The sequence below is a fragment of the Magnolia sinica genome, chromosome 15 (assembly GCF_029962835.1).
Source record: "Magnolia sinica isolate HGM2019 chromosome 15, MsV1, whole genome shotgun sequence".
NCBI classification, from domain to species: Eukaryota; Viridiplantae; Streptophyta; class Magnoliopsida; order Magnoliales; family Magnoliaceae; genus Magnolia; species Magnolia sinica.
In genome coordinates this window covers 36,425,372-36,446,405 of record NC_080587.1, presented here as the reverse complement: position 1 = coordinate 36,446,405, position 21,034 = coordinate 36,425,372, and positions in this window count along the sequence as shown.

Here is a 21,034-nt window from a genome sequence, read left to right as displayed (position 1 = left end):
TGTCAGCGAGTTGAGTCTCGGTAGTAATGTACTCCAAAGATATCAGCTTTTCTTCCACTAATTCACGAATGTAATGATACCTAATGTCAATGTACTTGGTACATGAATGCTGAATTGGATTTTTTGAAATGTTTATAGCACTAGAATTATCACAATATAATATCATTGATTCCTGTCCAATTCCATAATCGCTTAACATTCTATTCATCCATACAAGCTGAGTACATGCATTTCCAGCTGCGATGTATTCAGCATCATTAGTCGAGAGTGATACAGAACTTTGCTTCTTGCTAAACCAAGAAACTAAACAATTTTTGATATAGAAACAACCACCACTAGTTGATTTCCTATCATCGATATTACCAGCCCAATCAGCATCAGCGTACCCAGCCAACTGAACACTAGTATCATATAGATAATAAAGACCCAAATTAACAGTACTTGCAAAATATTGAATAATCCGCTTAACAGCAGTTAGATGTGACTCTTTAGGGTCAGATTGATATCTAGCACAAATACCAACACTAAAGCAATATCAGGTCTACTTGCAGTTAAGTAAACTACCAATCATACTACGGTATAATTTAGGATCCACATTTTTACCTGTAGAGTCCTTTGAGAGTCTTAAAGTTGTACTCATAGGAGTATCAAAATTTTTACCGTTCTCAAATCCGAACTTTTTGATTAAGTTCAGAGCATATTTGGTTTGAAAAATAAAAATGCCATCAGATTGTTGTTTCACTTGCAATCCTAGGAAATAATTTAATTCCCCATCCATGCTCATTTCAAACTTAGATTTCATTAAATCTGCAAACTCAACAGTCATGTTAGAAAAGGTAGATCCATAAATAATATCATCAACGTAGATCTGCACTATTAAGATGTGATCATTAAGTTTCTTAACAAAGAGAGTCTTATCAACACTTCCTATTTGAAAATCATGACTTAGAAAAAAACTTAGTCAATTTCTCGTACCATGCCCTGGGAGCTTGTTTTAAACCGTAGAGAGCCTTTTTAAGGCGATAAACATGATTAGTGGTCTTAGGTTCTTCCAAATCCATTGGTTGTTCAACATATACTTCTTCATACAGATCACCATTTAAGAAGGCACTCTTTACATTCATTTGATAAATTTTGAATTTTCTAAAGCATGCAATGGATATAATAGTCTGATTAACTCAAGACGAGCTACTAGGGCAAAGGTTTCATCATAATCAATACCCTCAATTTGAGTGTACCCTTGTACAACCAGTCTAGCCCTGTTTCGAATTATATTACTAAGTTCATCATACTTATTTTTAAAAATCCACTTAGTTCTTATAATATGTTTATCTTTAGGTCTAAGAACAAGACACTAAACATCATTTCTCATTAATTGGTTAAGCTCTTCTTACATCGTAACAATCTAGTTTTTGTCAGTAAGAGCTTCTTTTACGTTTGCCGGTTCAATCTTGGATGTAAAACATACGTAATTACATATGTCTTCTAATTGTCTACGAGTGCGTACACCAATGAGAGGGTTTCCAAGATTCTGAGTAGTTGGATGATCTTTAATAGTCTTCAGTTCAGAGTCAGTTTGATTTGATGAAGTATCTGGTTTGTCAATTAAAAAAACTTCATCATTATCTGAACTTGGGGCAGGTGTATTCAAGTGATCGTCTATGACCACATTAATAGATTCTTGAATAACACTGGTCCTTTTGTTCAGTACATGATATGCGCGACTGTTTAAAGAATATCATAAAAAGATCCCTTCATCACTTTTAGTATCAAACTTTCCCAGATTTTCACGGTCACGTAAAATATAGCACTTGCTGTCAAAAACTCGAAAGTATTTGACAGTAGGCTTCTTGTCGAACCACAGTTCATAAGTATATTTATTATTTGACTTACTTGTATAAACTCGGTTGATAGTATAGCATGCAGTATTTACGGCTTCAGCCCAAAGATTTTTAGGGAGCTTCATATTATTTAACATTACATTAGCCATTTCTTGAAGCACTTTATTTTTTCTTTCGACAATACTATTTTGTTGTGGTGTTTTAGGTGCAGAGAATTCCTGTAGAATTCCCTGATCGCAACAGAATTTCTCAAAACTGCTATTCTCGAACTCAGATCCATGGTCACTACGGATCTTACTGACTTGAGAACCTTTTTCAGTTTGGATCCGTTTGATAATCCTTTTTACTTCATCAAGGGTTTCTGATTTATCCCTTAGGAAGGCTACCCAAGTGAATCTGGTAAAATCATCCACGATTACCAATATGTATTTTTTGCCACCTCGACTCTCCATACTGGTTGGTCCTACATGATCCATCTGGAGAAGTTCGAGAGGTTTAGATGTGGCATTAGAGTCCACCTTTTTATGAGCAATCCTAGTTTGTTTACCAATCTGGCATTCGTCACATATTTTGTCTACTTTTTGCAATTTAGGTAGACCACCTATTAGTTCTCTTTTGCTCAATCTATAGAGATTGCGGTAGTGTACATGTCTAAGGCGTTTATGCCATAACTCGGTCTCATCAGTATGGACCATATAACATAGTTAATTAGATGAGCTAGAATCACTTACGATGTAGCAGTTTTCAGACGTTCTACGACCAGTTAATATTACTGAACCATTTTTGTTTAAAATTTCACACCCTAGGTTAGAAAATTTAACACTATGATTTTTATCACATATTTGAGAAATGCTTAAAAAGTTATGTTTTAAACCTTCAACATACAAAACATTCTCAAATAAAGGAAGGTTAGAAAGTTGAATTGTACTATGGCCAATAATCCTGCAGTTGCTGCCATCACCAAATGTGACTAAACCATCAGTCATATCTTTAAGAGTGGTGAACAAACCTTTGTCACCAGTCATGTGCCTTGAGCATCCACTATCTAAGTACCACTTTGAATGGCTTGAAGCTTTGAAAGCCGTGTGAGCAACCAAGCAAGTAACCTTAGGAACCCATTTCATAACTATTTTGGGTTTAGGAGTATAGTTGGTCTTCTTATGTTTTTAGTTGTTGTAGGAGAGACCCACTAAGTTAGATTTTAAGAGCTTCTTAAGCAAATCAACTATTTTTCAGCCAAAGGGTTTTGATTCTGATTTTTATAGTTAATATAATTACTTTTAGGTTTGAAAGATTAAAAAGTTTTAACATTTTTAGAAAACTTTCGATTTGAACTATTTCTATTTGAGTTTAAAGATTCTCCTTTCACAAACTTAGGAAAAGTATTCTTCTGTTTAGGAAGAACACTTTTATCGTAGCCCAAACCAGATCGGTCGCCACATTTCTTGATCTAGACAAAAGTTTTTCTAACTTTGGATCACCTTGGGCATATCTCCATGTATCCTTTAAACTCAAAAGAGAAGAGACTTCAAGTTTAAGTTTTTCATTTTCAGATTTTAGGTTTTCAATCAGGGAAGTTTCGAACTCTAAATCACATTTTGATTTTTCAAAACAATCTGAAATGTGGGATTTTTCTAAAACAAGTGATTCAAAATTTTCTTTAAGTTTTAAAAACTTTTCTTTTTGAAGTTTTAGTTTTACGACAATTTTACAACTTTCCCTGTATAGGGCATTGTAAGCATCTTGAAGATCTTCTTCATTTTCACAATCACCGTTCAGATTTTCTTCACTTTTTGAATCATCGTTATCTGAAAAAGTGAATTTGGCTAGAGTCATAAGGGCTTTAACTTCAGTGCCCGACTCGGTTTCAGAAGAGGCTTCAGTGTCAGAAGATTCATCCCAATTAGCCAACATACCCTTCTTTTTGGTTGTCCTTTTTAGGACACTTATTTGCTAAATGCCCATATTATTGGCAGTTATAACATTGACTATCTTTTAAAGATTTTCAAGTTCTGGTTTTAGATCTTTTCTTATCATTTGATTTTTGAAAGTCAACCCTCTTTTTACTTTTGAAAATCTTATAAAACTTTTTCGCTAAAAGAGCCATATCATCTTCAGAATTTTCTAAATCAGAATTTTCTTAAGAAATACATTTAGAAGATTTAAGAGTGATAGATTTACCTTTAGGAGCTTTAAAGTTTAACTCATAGGTTTGTAAAGAACTAACTAGTTCTTCTACCCTCATATTGTCTGTATCACGAAGTTCCTGGATCGCAGTTACCTTAGAATTGAACCGTTCAGGAAGTGAGCGAAGTATTTTTGCACTCACTTTACTTTCTGAGATTTTATCGCCAAGACCCCACATAGAGTTTACAATGTCATTTAATCTTGTACAAAAGTCCATAAATATTTCATTTTCTTCCATATGAATTTCCTCAAATTTGGTTGTGAGGAGTTGGACTTTAGATTTCTTGACAATTGAAGTACCCTCGTGTGTCATTTCTAAAATATCCCAAGCTTGTTTTGCAGTATCATAGGATATAATTCTTTTAAATTCATCCGGTGATAGTAAGCAAGTGATTGCATTTAGTGCTTTTACATTGGCACTACTCTCACTTTTCTGAAGTGTGGTCCAAGAGAAATAAGGTGTTACTTTCATCGATATTGAACCATCGATACCAGTTACTTCAGTGGTAAGAGGGGTCCATTTTGTCACTATGGCTTGACACACGCTCTCATCTATGGATTTAAGGAAAATCCTCATCCTAGCTTTCCAATAAGCATAATTGGAGCCATCAAATGGTGGAGGCCTAGTGCCTGAAAGGCTATTAAAATTTGACATCTTATAAATAGCATAGATCGATTAGCTCAGGAAATAAATCAAAAATATAACAATTAAAATGAGCTATTAAGCTTTGATACCACTTGAAAAGGCCTAGCTATATGTCCTAGAGGGGGGGTGAATAGGACTATGCCAAATTTAAAATAATAACAGCGGAATAAAACAATAAGATAGCCAAGAACATGAAAGATAATAATTCACAACACAGAATGTAAAGCAATCACAAAATCTAGTTGTTCTAAGGATAACCTTTCACCATAAAAACTAAGGGTTTATGGAAGGACAACCTTACTAGAACAATTAGAGAATTAAAAGCTAAAACTGTAAAAGAACAGAAAGGAAATAGCAAGAATTGAAATCTAAACTATTACAACATTCCCCACAATGCTTGAAATGTAAATATTACAACATTCACATCCACACATACATCCCACAAACTTGAATGATAAAAGATAGGAAAAATAAATCACACATCCACAAAACACAAAAAGTTATAGTGGTTCGCCTGTGTGTTTACCAACTGTTAAACGACAACCACACAACTTACTACTCCACTCCTAATATCCTCACACAAGGGATATCAGCATTCACTATGAAAATAGGTTTCACAGGTTCACCTAAAACCTTCACAATTGTGTCTTTCAAATGGGCTTACACAATTCAAAAACTCCACTTTTTGATTTTTCTAGCTCTCCTTAGATAACTAACACAATGAGATTTTTCTGGCTCAATCTCAAAAGACACCAATACAATAACAGATTTACACAAATGTAAAATACTTAGATTTCTCCTTTTATAGCATCCCGGAAGAACCAATCAGAGTAGAAGTTCGAATGTGGAAGTTCAATGTCCAATACTCACTTTGAAATGCTTCTAAGTTCTAATTGATTTTAAATTAAATCCAATTAGGGCTAGCTCTATTTGATTTTGATTCCAAGAAGTGGAATATCTCAATTTTCTTTCAAATTAGATTGGAATACAGAAACAAAATCAAATAAGAAAAATCTAGTAAAAGAGAATATTAAATATTCACAATTAGCTTAAGAATGAACACAAACTTATCTCAGAGTGATGCCTTGATTTACTTGAATTGGGTTGTAATACTCTAAAATTTGTGTTCCATTTATAGTTGCAGAAATCGCATCTACTACTAGTCTTGAGGACACTATGACTGGTCGTAAACTGAACAGATTTTTAAAATTTTAAGCGCGATCAGATAAAACTATTTCACGACTGGTCGTAAGGTGTCCACAACCGGTCATGAGCCCTCCACGACTGGTCGTAAGCATCCTATGACTGGTCGTGAGGCACCTGATTTGATCGCTGTAGTTTGAGTCGAAGGTACATGACTGGTCCTACAATGAGTCGACACTGTTCCTACGACCGGTCGAGCAGTCTCTAGGATTGGTCGTAGCTCAACTAAAAAATTCTAAAAAATTGTAACAACTTAGGACTGGTCTAGGAATTTCTTAGACTGGTCGAGCCAGAGTTAGGACTAGTCGAACAGAGTTTAGGACTAGTCTTAGAACAGACCAAACATTCATAAAATGATTCAATTTAAATTATGTATATAAAATGACCTACCCTAAGGTCAATCTAAGGTCATTCATACCTTAAATGTGAAGTATGGACATTGAGTCTTCATTTCTTCAGATAATCATTGACAATTGAAGATCGTGAAGCTTGAGATCTCTTTACTTGATGTAGCATTGAATTTGAGATCTTCTAGAGCTTGAATTACACTTCATCTTGAGTTGTACACTAACTTGAGTCTTGAACAAGATCACTTCTTTCGTTGTAGCCTATACTTGCATTTCTTGAAATGGTTTGAAGTAGTTCTTCGTTCTTGATTTGAAGTGTTTAGAGAGGTGATGCAATGCCTTGAACATATATACTAGTGAGCTACACAAGACATAGATTGAGGTTTTGGTACCACAAAATTTGACAACCAAAGGAGCAGGAAACCATAGCACTTACAGAGAGATCCTTAAGAAGTTCTTGCATTAGCAATTGGCATGTTTCTCCAACTAAAGTTGGGATGATTTTGCCAGTTATGACTATATGTATTAAAGTTTTGTGCACTGAATAGGCGTTGGTAAGCATTCTTTGCGTTCACTTGAGTTTGTAGCACATCTTAAAATGCTGGGATTATAGGACAATCCTTTGTAAGGTGTGCATCACTCTCGCATATGCCACGCGTACTTTCCATGGCCACACCGTCCTTAGTTCCAAAGCCTCAACTTTTCAACTGAGGCCTATAATATTTGCATTCACATCATTATCCTCTTTGAGGACATAGATTCTCCTTTTTTCCTTACGGTTAGGCTTGAAATTACTTGACTTGTTAGTAGTATCCCATGATTGTGCATTTTCAGCCAACTTATCAAGTTAATTTCATGCCTCCACTGGGTCTTTTGTCATGAACTCACCATTACACATCATCTCAACAAATTGGTGCATATTTGAATTCAATCCATCATAAAAGAAACTGATTACTCCCCAAATCTCATAATCATAGTGTGGGCATGTGAGCAACAAGTCCTTGAATCTCTCCCAATATTGGAAGAAGGTCTCGTATTCCTTTTGGGAGAAGTTCATGATGGCACGTCTTAAGGTATTAGTTTTTTGAACCGAGAAGAACCTTTTAAGGAACTCCTGGGTCATCTTACCCCATGTGCCTATAGAGTACAGTTTCAATGAATGGAGCCATGACTTGACCCTTTCTTTAAGGGAGAAGGGAAATAGTTTAAGTCTAATAACGTCTTGAGAGACATTGTAATAATGCAAAGTCGCAACAATATCAGTGAATTCTTTGAGATGTAGATACGGGATTTCTAAGTCAAGTTCATAAAATTTAGGAAGGAGTTGGATCACTCTCAGTTTGAAATCCAATTTACATTGTCTAGAAAAATCATGCAAGATGGTATGATTGTTCTTGTAGATGGTAAGTAATCTCTTAAAGTTCTGACCAGGGAACTGTAGTGTGCTTCATACTCATCATACACCCTATCCGGTGTTGTATTCTACATAGGAATGTCATTAAAATTTTCCAGTTTTCGCCAAATACTCCTCAAAGTATGGCTCCTGCTCTAGCATGTTTGGAGCATTTACAGCCATGATTTGAGATGATTCAGGTGTACTCAGATATTTTCTAATTCGACGGTGGATGGTGTAAGGCCCGTATACTAGTCCGTACCATTTCTTAGACTCCCGCAATCCTCCCCATCGAATTCTGGCAACCCGCGGTCTGTAGGCAACTTTTGTGCCCAACCCTAAGTCGCATCCTGTAGATCTGAGTCGGCTTAACTCAAAACTTGTACCCTAGCGACCGCGCCATCGCCGTGGTTCCAATGCCGTGTCTTGCATACCAATGCGATGGCCAGGTCAGGAGTTGTGGGCTCGCGTATATTTAGAGAAAATGCCACGCATTGCGAATCCCATGAGAATCTCTACCCTCCTATCACGTTAATCAATCAAGTCAAGTCAAGTACACATCCCATCACAACCCATGCTTTCTTTCTCCCCAAGATAAGCAACCCTTCCCAAAGTCAACTCTCATATCACTCACACCCATCTCTCTTACACAACAACCACCCTCTCTCTCTCTCTCATTCTCTACCCATTCCCTAAGCAACTCAAGAGAGAGGACGTCCAAGCATTCCAAGGAGAGAATAGCCAAGTGTGTGGCCCATTTTCCTACCCCAAGATCTCACCATCCAACCCTTCAATCTTCATCATCCTCCATCAAAGAAGATGCCAAGGAGCTAAGGAAGCCATAGAACCAAGAAGAAGTGGAATCGGTGGGTGTTTTGTAGGATTAGATTGTGATTTTGATGATGGGCCAAGTGGGGCTTACCGATCGATGGTATGGATCTCATTTTGGACCTAGGTGTGGCCAATGGCCCACCAAGATACATATGTTTAATCCATGATGTGGCCATTTTTCATGGACCCCACCATGATGTTTATGTGACGCTCAACATGTAGAGGTCATTTAGACCCTCAATCTTATGGTGGGGATGGCATCTCCACCTTGATTTCATTTTTTGTAGGCCCACATGCGGTGGGACCTAGTTGATGTATGCATTGTATCTTGCAAAGGGAGCTCATAGTGGTGGAGCTCCCTTCACCACTCGTCTCTCTCTCTCTCTCTCTCTCTCTCTCTCTCTCTCTCGTCCCTATTTTGCCACCCACCATGATGAACGTATTTTTATCTAGATCGTCCAATGGCATGTGATGCACCATGGTGTTTTATCCAGACCGTCCAGCCATGGACGTCCAGCAGCACAGTCTACTGGACTGTATGAAGTGATAACATAAATATCAGCTCTATCTGAATCAGGTGGCTCACATTGACATGGACCCCACCTTGATGCATCCATGTTGTCCATCTATGGGGGACTACCGTGATATTGTATTTTATCCCACCGTCCAGCCGTCCATCTGGATGGTGGGGACCACCATTACATAGGTGTTGTATTGACGTTAGCAAGCTCTGTGGGTCTGATCATGAGGTATGTGTTATGTCCAAACCATCCATTTGTGTGGCCCACATGATGTAAGTGTTGTGATCCACACCATTCTTGCATGTGGGACCCATGTAATGTAAGTATTTTATCCTCACCGTCTAGCTGGGACGATGGGATGCACATGATGCATGTGTTGTATCTAGCACCGTCCATCTGGATGGTGGGATCATCTGATGGGTGTGCTTCATCCACCATTCAGCATGGACGGTGGGGCCAACCTTGATATGTATGTTTTGATCCACACCATCCACTGTCTAGCATGTGGGCGGTGGGTCCCACAATGATGTAAGAGTTATATCCTCACCATCCATCTAGACGGTGGGATCAACCATGATATATGTGTTTCATATCCATGCCATCCATCCGTTTTGCTGAACGCAGGGTTTACCTATCGTATGAACAGGGCCCACCTCCTATATGTAAGGCCCACTTGATATATATGAGGGCCATGTGATGCAGCCCACTTGACGTATATGAGGCCCATGTGATGCGATCCACTTGATGTATATGAAGCCCATGGATGCAGCCCATTGTGATGTAAATGAGGCCCAATGTGATGTATACAAGGCCCATATGTGAGTCCTAATATGATGCATGTGAGGCCCTTGTGCGAGGCCCATTGAGATTGTATGTAAGGCCTATTGGGAATGTATGAGGCCCACCATGATGTAGGTGATATATGCGCACCGTTTATCCATTCTTAGGCCATAGGCCCCCACTGCCTTATGGAGGCCCACCATATATGGGAGATGGGCTCACACTATCCATCCGCTTCCTAGATATTTGGAGGACCGAGGGCCCCATTATGATTTCGATTCCAAATGGACCACACCTTAGCACAATGGTGGTTAAATGTCCACTATTGTAAACTACTTTAGGGCCCGTTAACAAGCCACTTCCACCCTTACCCTAGCAGGTGAACCCAAACCGTTGGGCCCCCACTTATGTTAGTAACACCCATTGGGCTAACCGAAACCACTGGGCCCCCATTGATGCTAATGCTTTCCACCATGATTGGTAATAACCTAAACCTTGGAACCTATCTTATTGTGTAGTCATAAGAATCACCTCTCGCTGTAAATGGAAGAATATGTGCTATCAGATTTGATACATCCACTATTAAAGCTTGTCTCGAGTCATGAGATTAGATCCACTGTCCTTACAGGGGACCCCACCTTAAGATATATGATATGCTAGTACCTTGAATATGTTATGATAGTTTAACATGGATCATTCCATATGGACTTCTATATGGGCGTATCGTTCAGCCCCTATCTTTATAAGTAACATACCAGTTAAGGCCGATCATCATCTATTATATCTGATAAGTATGCTAGTATACTTAGTCTAGTAGGATACATTGAGAACATGCTTAGTATTACATCATGATATATGCCCATACGCATCATTTATATGCTTGTTATAAGGAATGATTAATCATAGCATATGTCATTGGGCTGAGATGTTTATGGGACTCCCTGCGAGATCGAGTTGCCCCACATGGGCGCGCGGTATGTACAAGTTTGATGCATGACTGGATGGTATGACTCATGCATTTCGCATTTTATGTGACATGATTTACTATACACTCTAATGACATCAGGGCTGTGGTCTCCACAGTCATATCACGGACAGCAAGATTGGATATCGAAAATATTTGGTTCTAGCACTGGGGCGCAAGGGTGTCCCTGGGTGAAAGTCCCTAAACCCTCATGGTACCAGAAGGTTTCTCCAATGTCTAGACCGAGTGGATACACGAGCGCACAAGTGTCAAATACTAGTAGGTTGCGTCTTCCACTGTCATGTTCGGTTGGAAGGGGTGTGGCCTTATCCTTCCGAGGGTAGGGGCAAAGGTAGGTTGAGTTTGACCAGCTCATAAATGGGTCCGCTATTAACTAGCTGGGTAAATATTGGCAGACTACTGGCCAAGTGGGTGGTGAGGTCTTTTCCACTTACATGGTTGCGCTTCCAATTTGGGCAGAACTCTGGTGTAAAGTGTACTCGACCCCGGTGATATCTCAGAGAGGAACTGTACTGATATATGTACTTGATATGAGGACTGGCATGCTTGTGTTGCATCTTGCATATGACATTTGGCTATGTAGGCCTTACATCGCATAGTCGTGGTATGTCTGACAGCATTCATGGACTTGCTAGTATTTTCACTTACTCTGATATTGTATGCTTGATACCTACATTACGCGCACACACATACACCCTCTAAGCTTTTTATAAGCATATGCACGACCGTTGCATGCAGGTGACATTGGATCACAGCAGCACTGAGGCAAGAGCGCGGATAGATCGTCTCGAAGCTTTTGACTATCTTTGTATTTCCCTTCCCGCATTATACTTAAATGATTCATTATAGTGGGTATGTTGTGATGTTGTTTTATGACTTGGTTATGCTTGTGGTTATGCTCTATTACAAAAAAAAATTATATTGGAAATCCTCCTGTATGATCCCAAGATCAGAATTGGCATGTGGGTGTCGAGAGCCGAAAATGGGGTACTACGGAGGCTGTCCGCGCCAGATTCGACGATCGAAAATTCTATGAGCCCAGTTTTCGAGTTTGGATCATGACAGAAGTTGATATCAGAGCATAACTTGGGAATACCTGAGGATCACATCACATATCTGCTATGAATTTAGAATGAATAGGTCCCGAGTCTGAATAACTTAGCAATTTTCTGATATAGACCCTTAACGTATGTGCCTTCGAGAGTTCTCAAGGCTGATAGGCCCCTTGTTCCTTCCTATAAGATATGCCGCCTAGGAGAGTGACCCAAGTGACTCACCAGCGCAGCCTTGACATTATCCATGAGTGCAGATCAGCTGTAGCAGATGCTGCATGCTATGACCACTATCCTTTAAGAGCAACTGCATGCTATGACCACTATCCTTTAGGGGCAGGGCAGGAGGCCAGCGGTTACGCCAGCCCAGGCAGAGCAAGAGCACACGAGCGCCCTTCTTGGAGACTTTTGACATCTTGATCCCCCACACTTTCAGGGTGAGCCAAACCCGACTCCAGCAGAGAGATGGCGCTCCAAGGTGGAGAAGATATTTGACACCATGAGATGTATGACCCAGTAGTGAGTTCCATTAGCTATCTTTTTACTTCAGGGTAAAGTCGAGCATTAGTAGGCATCGATCACCTGAGCAGCAGGAGCAAATTTTGAGTCGACATGGGAGGACTTTGTGGACCGATTCAACCGGAAGTTCTTTCCCGAGCACGTCTAACATCAACACGCGTTAGAGTTTGAGACTCTAGTCCAGGGGGACATGTCTGTATCTCAGTATGAGGCTCGATTCATTGCGCTATCGAGGTTCACAACATATCTGGTTAATGATGAGGGGCAAAAGGCCCGCTGTTTCGAGAACGACTTACGTTTTGGCCTTAGGAGAGTTGTCGTTGGACACATGCTTTCAACTTTTAAGCAGGTAGTACAGAGGGCCTAGATATACAAGACAAAGTGGGCTGACTTACAGAGGGTTCGTGATCATAGAGGAGACTGGAAGAGGAAGGCCCCCTCCGTTAGCTCCCAACAGCAGAAGCATCGATCACAGTAGAGGTGTGTAGCCCGCCCACCCGCCCGAGCAGCAGCAACACCTCCAACAGTAGCTCCGCGATAATTCACTGGTACTTGCTTTAGATGTGATGGGATAGGACACCATAGGCAGGAGTGTCTCCACCCTTAACAGCAGCCGAGGGCGCGCAATAACCTCTACTGCAGTAGTAGCGATCGCAATACCTTCCACCGAGGCCCCAGCAGCAGCAGCAATAGCTACATCAGCCGTCGAGGAGTCATTCGCAACTGAGGCATCAGTATAGGCTGTCATAGTGGCATCAACAGCAGCCGCAACCTTATAGGGGACAGAAACCTCCTTAGCCAGCTTAGGCTAGATTTTACGCCACCCAGCAGGACCCTCGGTCATCTAAAGGGGTCGTCGAGGGTACCCTCCCTGTTTCTACATGTATAGCACATGTATTGTTTGATTTTGGTGCATCGCATTCCTTTGTGGCTGAGGATTTCTGATGATCGACCGGTTTGCCATTAGAGTTTGCTTAAGAGAGTTTATCAGTATCAACACCCTTGGAGAAGACTGTAGTGTTAGGCCGATTTTGCTTGTCTTATCCCACTTTAATTGGGGATATCTTTTTTCTTGTTAATCTGTTCATGTTGCCGATGTCCGAGTTTGATGTCATCTTGGGCATGGATTAGCTCAGTGAGTATCACACCATATTGGACTACTCCGTGAGGACAATCACTTTTTGTATACCCGGCATGTCACAGTTCCAATTTATAACCGAGCCCAGAGGAGAGCAGCTTTCCTGCCTGTTGTTGTGTGCCATTAAGGAGTCAGTTGCTTTGAGTATCGACCAGCTACCGATCGTTTGTGGTTTTCCCAATGTGTTCAAGGAGATTCCGGGGTTACCACCTCGTCGGCACACCAAGTTCCAGATTGATCACGTGCCCGGTACCGTGCCTACTTCAAAGGCCCCATATCGCATGGCACCATTAGAGTTGTGAGAACGGCAAAAGTAGTTGGACGAGTTATGCGAGCTAGGCTTTATCTGTCTAAGCAGTTCACTGTGAGGAGCACCGGTACTCTTCGTGAAGAAGAAAGATGGCTCGTTGAGGTTTTGCGTGGATTACCACGAGCTCAACAAGGTCACGATTAAGAATAAGTACTCGCTCCCAAGGATTGATAATTTATTTGATCAGTTACAGCAGGCGTAGTTCTTTTCAAGGATAGACCTATAGTCCGATTATCATCAGGTTTCTGTCCGAGAGGAGGACATACCGAAGACAACATTCAGGATGCGGTATGGTCATTTTGAGTTCTAAGTCATGTCCTTCGGACTGACCAATGCACCAGCAGTATTCATGCAGTTGATGAACGAGGTCTTTCGTCCGTATCTCGATCAGTTTATTATGGTATTTATCAATGATATTCTGATATATTCAAGGACCCGTGAGGAGCATGAGCAGCATTTAGATATTACCTTGCAGACCCTCTGCGTATATCAGCTCTATGTGAAGCTGGAGAAGTGTGAGTTCTAGAAAGAGGAAGTGAAGTTCCTCAGTCACATGGTGATGAGGGAGGGTGTCGTAGTGGATCCCTCAAAGATTGATGTATGCGTCAGTGGGGCTAGCTCACGAACGCGTTTGAGATCCGTAATTTCCTTTGTTTGGCAGGCTACTACCAGCTTTTCATTGAGGGCTTCTCCCATATTGCAACCCCATTGATGAGGTTGACTCGGAAGGGCGCTGAGTTTATTTGGAGCGATGTATGTGAGTAGGCATTCACAGAGCTGAAGGACCGTTTGACGTCCACACCTGTCCTCACTCTTCCCTCTGGGAGTGATGGATTCATGGTTTTTCCTGATGCCTCGCATATTGGTTTGGGTGTTGACCTGATGCAGCAAGGAAAATCGGTGGCCTTCGCGGCTCGCTAGCTCAAGGTCCATGAGCAGAACTACCCCACGCATTATCTAAAGTTGGCTACCGTTGTCTTCGCATTGAAGGTGTGGAGGCACTATCTTTATGGGGTTAGGTTTAAGCTCTTCTCTGACCATAAGAGCTTAAAGTAACTCTTCTCACAACCTGAGTTGAATATGAGGCAGAGGCGCTAGATGGAGCTCTTGAAGGACTATGATTTTGATCTTCAGTACCACCCTTGGAAGGCAAATATGGTGGCGGATGCTCTTAGCCATTAGCCACGGGACCTGCTGGCACATATGATGGTCAAGGAGTGGATGATACTCGAGGATATAGCAGAGTATGAATTTGAGTTTGGTTTGCAGTCTACTATTGTATAGCTATCGAGCATGTCATTTCAACCCTCTCTTATTGCAAAGGTGATTAGGCTTAGCAAACAGATGAGTCGTTACAAGGTTGCCGAGCAGAGACCACATTCAAGGAGTAGGCAGATTAGCAGATTAGTTCTGATGGTAGACTTCATTTCAGAGGCCGATTGTGTATTCCGAACGTTCCAAAGTTGCATAGAGATGTATTGACCGAGGCACACCGATCGAGATTTACTATCCACTCAGGCTTCACGAAGATGTAACATAATATGAGGAGGCAGTATTTTTGGGTAAGGATGAAGCACCATATTGTCAGTTTTGTGGCCGAGTGTGACACGTGCCAGCGTGTCAAGGTCGATCATCAGAGACCCCCAGGTCCCTTACAGCCATTGTGCGTCCCATTGTGGAAATGGGAGCATGCATCCACCGATTTTATCATGGGTTTGTTGAGGACTCAGAGTGGTCATGACACCATCTGGGTTGTCGTTAATCAATTGACAAAGTCGGCACATTTTCTTGCGATTCTTGCGACCTGGCCTTTGGACTGGCTTGCTAGGATATTCATCGATGAGATTGTGAGATTGCATGGCATTCCAGTTTCAATCGTTTCTGACCGAGACCCAAAGTTCACATCTTAGTTTTGGAGGAACTTTCAGAAGGCGATGGGGTCTATTTTGCAGCTCAGCACTGCGTATCATCCATAAACCGATGGGCAGACCGAGAGGGTCAGCCAAATCCTTGAGGATATGCTTAGGGCCTACGTGATTGACTTCTCGGGTAGCTGGCATGAGCATCTGTGTTTAACTAAGTACATTATAATAACAAGTACCAGGCGACCATTGGCATGGCTCCTTTTGAGGCATTATATGGCAGACCGTGCAGATCTCTTAATTGTTGGACCAATGTTAAAGAGCAGCGTCTCCTAGGTCTCGAGCTTGCGTATCAGACATCAGGGGTCATCAATATCATCAGGCAGAGGATGCGCACAGCTCAAATGTAAGGTCGTATCATATACCATACTGTTCCATAGGCTTTCACGGTCCTCCCGGTCAAATTTCGACAACCCGTAACTTGTAATCGGTATTTGCGTGTGACCCCAAGTCTCATCCTACGATTCTGAGTCGACTCGAGTCGAAACTTGTATCCTAGAGACCGCGCCGTCACTGTGATTCATCCATTCCTCCCATCCCATCTTTCTTACAACACCCTCTCCTCTCTCATTCTCACCACCATTTCCCAAGCTTCCATGAGAGAAAATCCTAAGGAGAGAAAATAGTCAAGAGAGGACCGATCTTCCTACCCCCCTTATCTCACCATCTAACCCTTCAATTCTCATCTTCCACTATTAAAGAAGAAGCCAAGAGCTAAGGAAGCCTAGGGACCAAGAAGAAGGTCAATAGGTGTGTGATCCACCGTTGATTTTTATTTGAGAGCCCACTTATAATGGGACCCATTTTGAATTTTGATGTATGTGTTGTAAACAAGAGGGGCCCATAGTGACGGGGTCCTCCACTACTCCGTCTCTCTCTCTCTCTCTCTCTCTCTCTCTCTCTCTCTCTCTCTCTCCCTTGTGTTGTGGACACCACATGATGTGTGTATTCTATATCCATGCCGGTCACTCATGCGACCCACCTTGCCAACGTTCAGCGGACCGGTCCACCTTGACCGTCCGTTTTGGACACCCTCCCCCCTTAATGAAGGGAAAATACAAATATCAACCTCATTTTAAAGCTGAGGTGGGCCACACTTGTGGACCCACCAACGGATAGATTTCTATTCGAGCTGTCCATTCATGTACGCTGTACAGGCCGTCCAGGGCCTAGACACTGACATGATTCAAATATATATATATACACACACACACACATGTATATGGTGGGCCCCATGTGGGACCCGTTGCTAAGAGAACGAATTGGTTGGCCCACCGCACACCAGCTGCAACCACTATATGTGGGAAGATCCACACCGTCTATCCACTTGTTAGACGATGGGACCCACCCTGCACGTGTGGCTGGGACATGGACCCCATCATCAGTGCATGTGTAGCCCACTATGATGTGCATGTGGATCCTCACCGTCCATTGCTTGGACGGTGAGCCACATTAACGTATGTATTTTATCCAGCTGTCAATCTATCTAAACGCTGAATGGACACTAATGATCTTTCAAACAAAAAAATAATATAAAATAATATAAATAATATTATATTATATATATATATGTATGTATGTGGTAGGCCCCATATGGGACCCACCCGTTGGATGGGATTGTTGGAATACTCACACCAGCTATATAGCTGATGTGTTGACATCAGTTCTGTGGACCCCAGCAGCATGTAGCTGTTGTGGTAACGCCAGCAAGTGCTAGGGCCCCTGCATGATGTAAGTGTTGTATCCACCATCCATTGCTTGGATGGTGGGCCACCTTGGTGTGTGTGTTACATCCAAGTCGTGCATCCAAATGATAAGCTTGACTTAAGGTTTGAGACCAAAAATGAGGCAGATCCGTATATCAGGTGGACCACACTGTGGAAAACAATGGAAGATTGAACGGCTACCATTAAAATCCTTTAGGGTTCACAAAAGTTCTAAATTAATATGATATTTGTTTTTCCTTTTGATTTAGGTCTTTGTGACCATATGAACAGATTGGATGGAAAATAAACGTTATGGTGGGCCTTAGAAATTTTAAGGGTGGAAATCATTATCTCCATTGTTATTTGTGGTATGGTCCAGATGATCTTCTGATGTGATTCTTTTTTGGGTAATGTTCTGAAATGATTTGTTAAATAGATGAATGGTATAAATCGTGCGGCCCATTGATATGGCCCACCCATGGGGCCCACCTTGATGTATATGTGACTCATCTGTTAAGGCTCACCTCGATGCAATTGCGGCGCATTTGATGAGACCCAATATGATGTATATGAGGCCCATTGGTGCGACCCATGTGATGCGGCCCATCTTGATTATATAAGGCTCATTGGTGTGGCCCACTTGATGCATATGAGGCCCATTGGTGCAGCCCATGTGAGATGTATGTGAGACCTTTGTGTAAGGCCAAATGTGATGTATATGAGGTCCATTGCAATGTGTGATTCCACCATGATTATTTAGTAATGTTTATGGTGGGCCATGCCTTGGGAGCAATAATGGTTTGACGTCCACATTGTAAGAGCAATGATGGTTAAATGTCCACATTGTAACTCTCCTTAGAGCCCATTGTTAGGCCCATACTTGTTGTGTGTATGCCGTCTAGGCCCGTCTTCGTTATAAAGATAGTTCATCACCATATAACATGTTTAATATAACTCTATGATTCATGCCCATATACATCATATGTATACTTGATATGAGGAGTGACTGATCATAGCATATGCCATTGGGCAGATTGTTGATGGGACTCACTGATAGGAGTTACCCACATGACCGCGCGGTACGCGCAGGATTGCTGCATGACTGGATAGTGTGATTTATGGATCTCACATCTGTGTAACATGATTACTGTATGCCCTAGTGACATCAGGGTCGAGGCCTCCACAGGCACATCATGAAGAGCTGAATTAGATACCGAAAATGGTATTACTAGCATCGGGGTGCCATAGATGTCCTAGGGTGAAAATCTTTAAACCTAATGGTACCAGAGGATGACTCCAACGTCGAGATCGAGTGGATACATGAGCGTACGAGGGCCTTATACCAGTAGGCCGCGTCTTTCTCTATGTCATGGTCGGTTGGAAAGGGGTATGACCTTACCCGCCTATATGAGGGAGCAATATCTAGGTTGAGTTTGAACAGCTTGAGGAATGGGTCCGCTATTGACAAGCTAAGCCTAATATTGGCAGGCGGATAATGAGGTCTCTTCCACTTACCTAGTTGTGTGCTCAGATAGAGGCAATAAGATGGCATAGAGTACAATAGACCCTGATAATTATCTAGAGTGAGAATTGTACTAATATTTGATGCTCTAGTGATGAGCTACATTGATATGTGGATTTGGATGAGGACTGATATGCTTGAGTTACATCTTGCATCACATGGCCTTAGTATGGCCAACATCATTCACACCTTGCATCGCATTACCTTGATATGGCCGATAGCATTCGTGCCTTACATTACATAGCCCTGGTACGCTGATAGTGTTCATGGGTTTACTAGCATATTCCGCATTACTCTAATATTGCATTCTGAGCACACTTATATTATGCACACACTTTCACCACTCTCTAAGCTTTCTATAAGCTCATACATGATTGATTCATGCAAGTGACGCCAGGACGTAGTCGTAGCTTAGTCTTAGCAGGAGCATGCAGTCGAGCTTTAGGAGTTTCCATTATTATTATCATTGTATTTCCCTTTATACGCATTGTACCTAAAAGTTTTTTAATCATAGTGGATTTGGTGATGGTGTCTTGGTTATTGTTCATGGGTTATGCTTATTACGAATCAAATTCATGTTAAAAATCCTCCTTGCAGGATCTTAAGATCGAAACCTGGTATATGGGTGCCAGGAACCGAGAATGGGGTACTACGGAGGCTGTCGACACTGGATTCAGCGATCGAGAATTTTGTGAACCCGATTTTTGAGTTTGGGGCATCACATCAGAGCCGGTAGAAGAGTTTTAATGATCATTGGCATCGTCCCTTATAGTTTGATATTGGAGACCATGCGTATCTCAAGGTCTCGCCTATGAAAGGTGTGGTTCATTTTGAAGCGAAGGACAAGCTTGCCCCGAGATTCAATGGACCTTTCGAGATCACTGGGCCCATTGGAGCCGTGACCTATAAGCTTGCCTTGCCACCTCACTTGTCTAGCATCCACAACATTTTCCATGTATCTATATTGCGGGAGTATGGGTCAGACATCATTCCTATTATTAATTGGCAGCCGTTAGAGGTTTGTAAGGATGCTTCCTACATTGAGCAGATAGTTTGTATCCTTGATCAGAAGGAGCAGGTCCTCCAGACCATAGTCATTCCCTTGGTAAAGGTTCAGTGAGGTCATCATAGTGTGAATGTGGCATCTTAGGAGCGCGAGTCTAAGATTCGCGAGCATTATCCCCATCTCTTCGTTGATTGATTGTATTTTGTATTGTCTCTGATTATATATGATGTTATGTTTCATCTTCCCTTAGGAGTTATGTCTAGTTGCGTGATAGTGTAAATTTCAAATTTAAAATTTTTATTAGGAGGGGAGAGCTGTAAGGCCCGTATCCTAATTCGTACCGTTCCTTAGATTCCCATGATCCTCCTCGTCGAATTCCAGCAACCCGCGGTCTATACGCAGCGTTTACGCGGAACACTAAGACGCATCCCGTAGATTTGACTTAGCCGACTCAAAACTTGTACCCTAGTGACCGTGCCGTCGACACAATTCTAATGCCACGTCTTGCGCACCGATATAATACCCAGGTTAGGAGTTGTGGGCCCGCGTATATTTCGAAGAAACGCCACGCATTACGAATCCCGAGAGAATCTCTACCCACCTATCACATCAATTAATCAAGTCAAGTCAAGTACACATCCCATCAAAACCCAAGCGATGTGGCCCACTTGATGTATATGAAGCCCATGTGATGTAAATGAGGCCCAATATTATGTATACAAGGCCCATATGTGAGGCCCAATATAATCCATGTGAGGCCCTTATGCGAGGCCCATTGGGAATGTTTGAGGCCCACCATGATGTAGGTATATATATGCACCGTTTATCCATTCTTAGGTCATGGGCCCCCATCACCTTATGCAGGCCCACCATATATGGGAGATGGGCTCATGCTATCCATCCGCTTCCTAGATATTTAGAGGACCGAGGGCCCCATTACGATTTCAATTCCAAATGGACCACACCTTAGCACAATGGTGGATAAATGTCCACTATTGTAAACTACTTTATGGCCCATTGCCAAGCCCACTTCCACCCTTATCCTAATGGGCTAACCCAAACTATTGGGCCCCCACTTATGTTAGTTACACCCATTGGGCTAACCCAAACCACCGGGCCCCCATT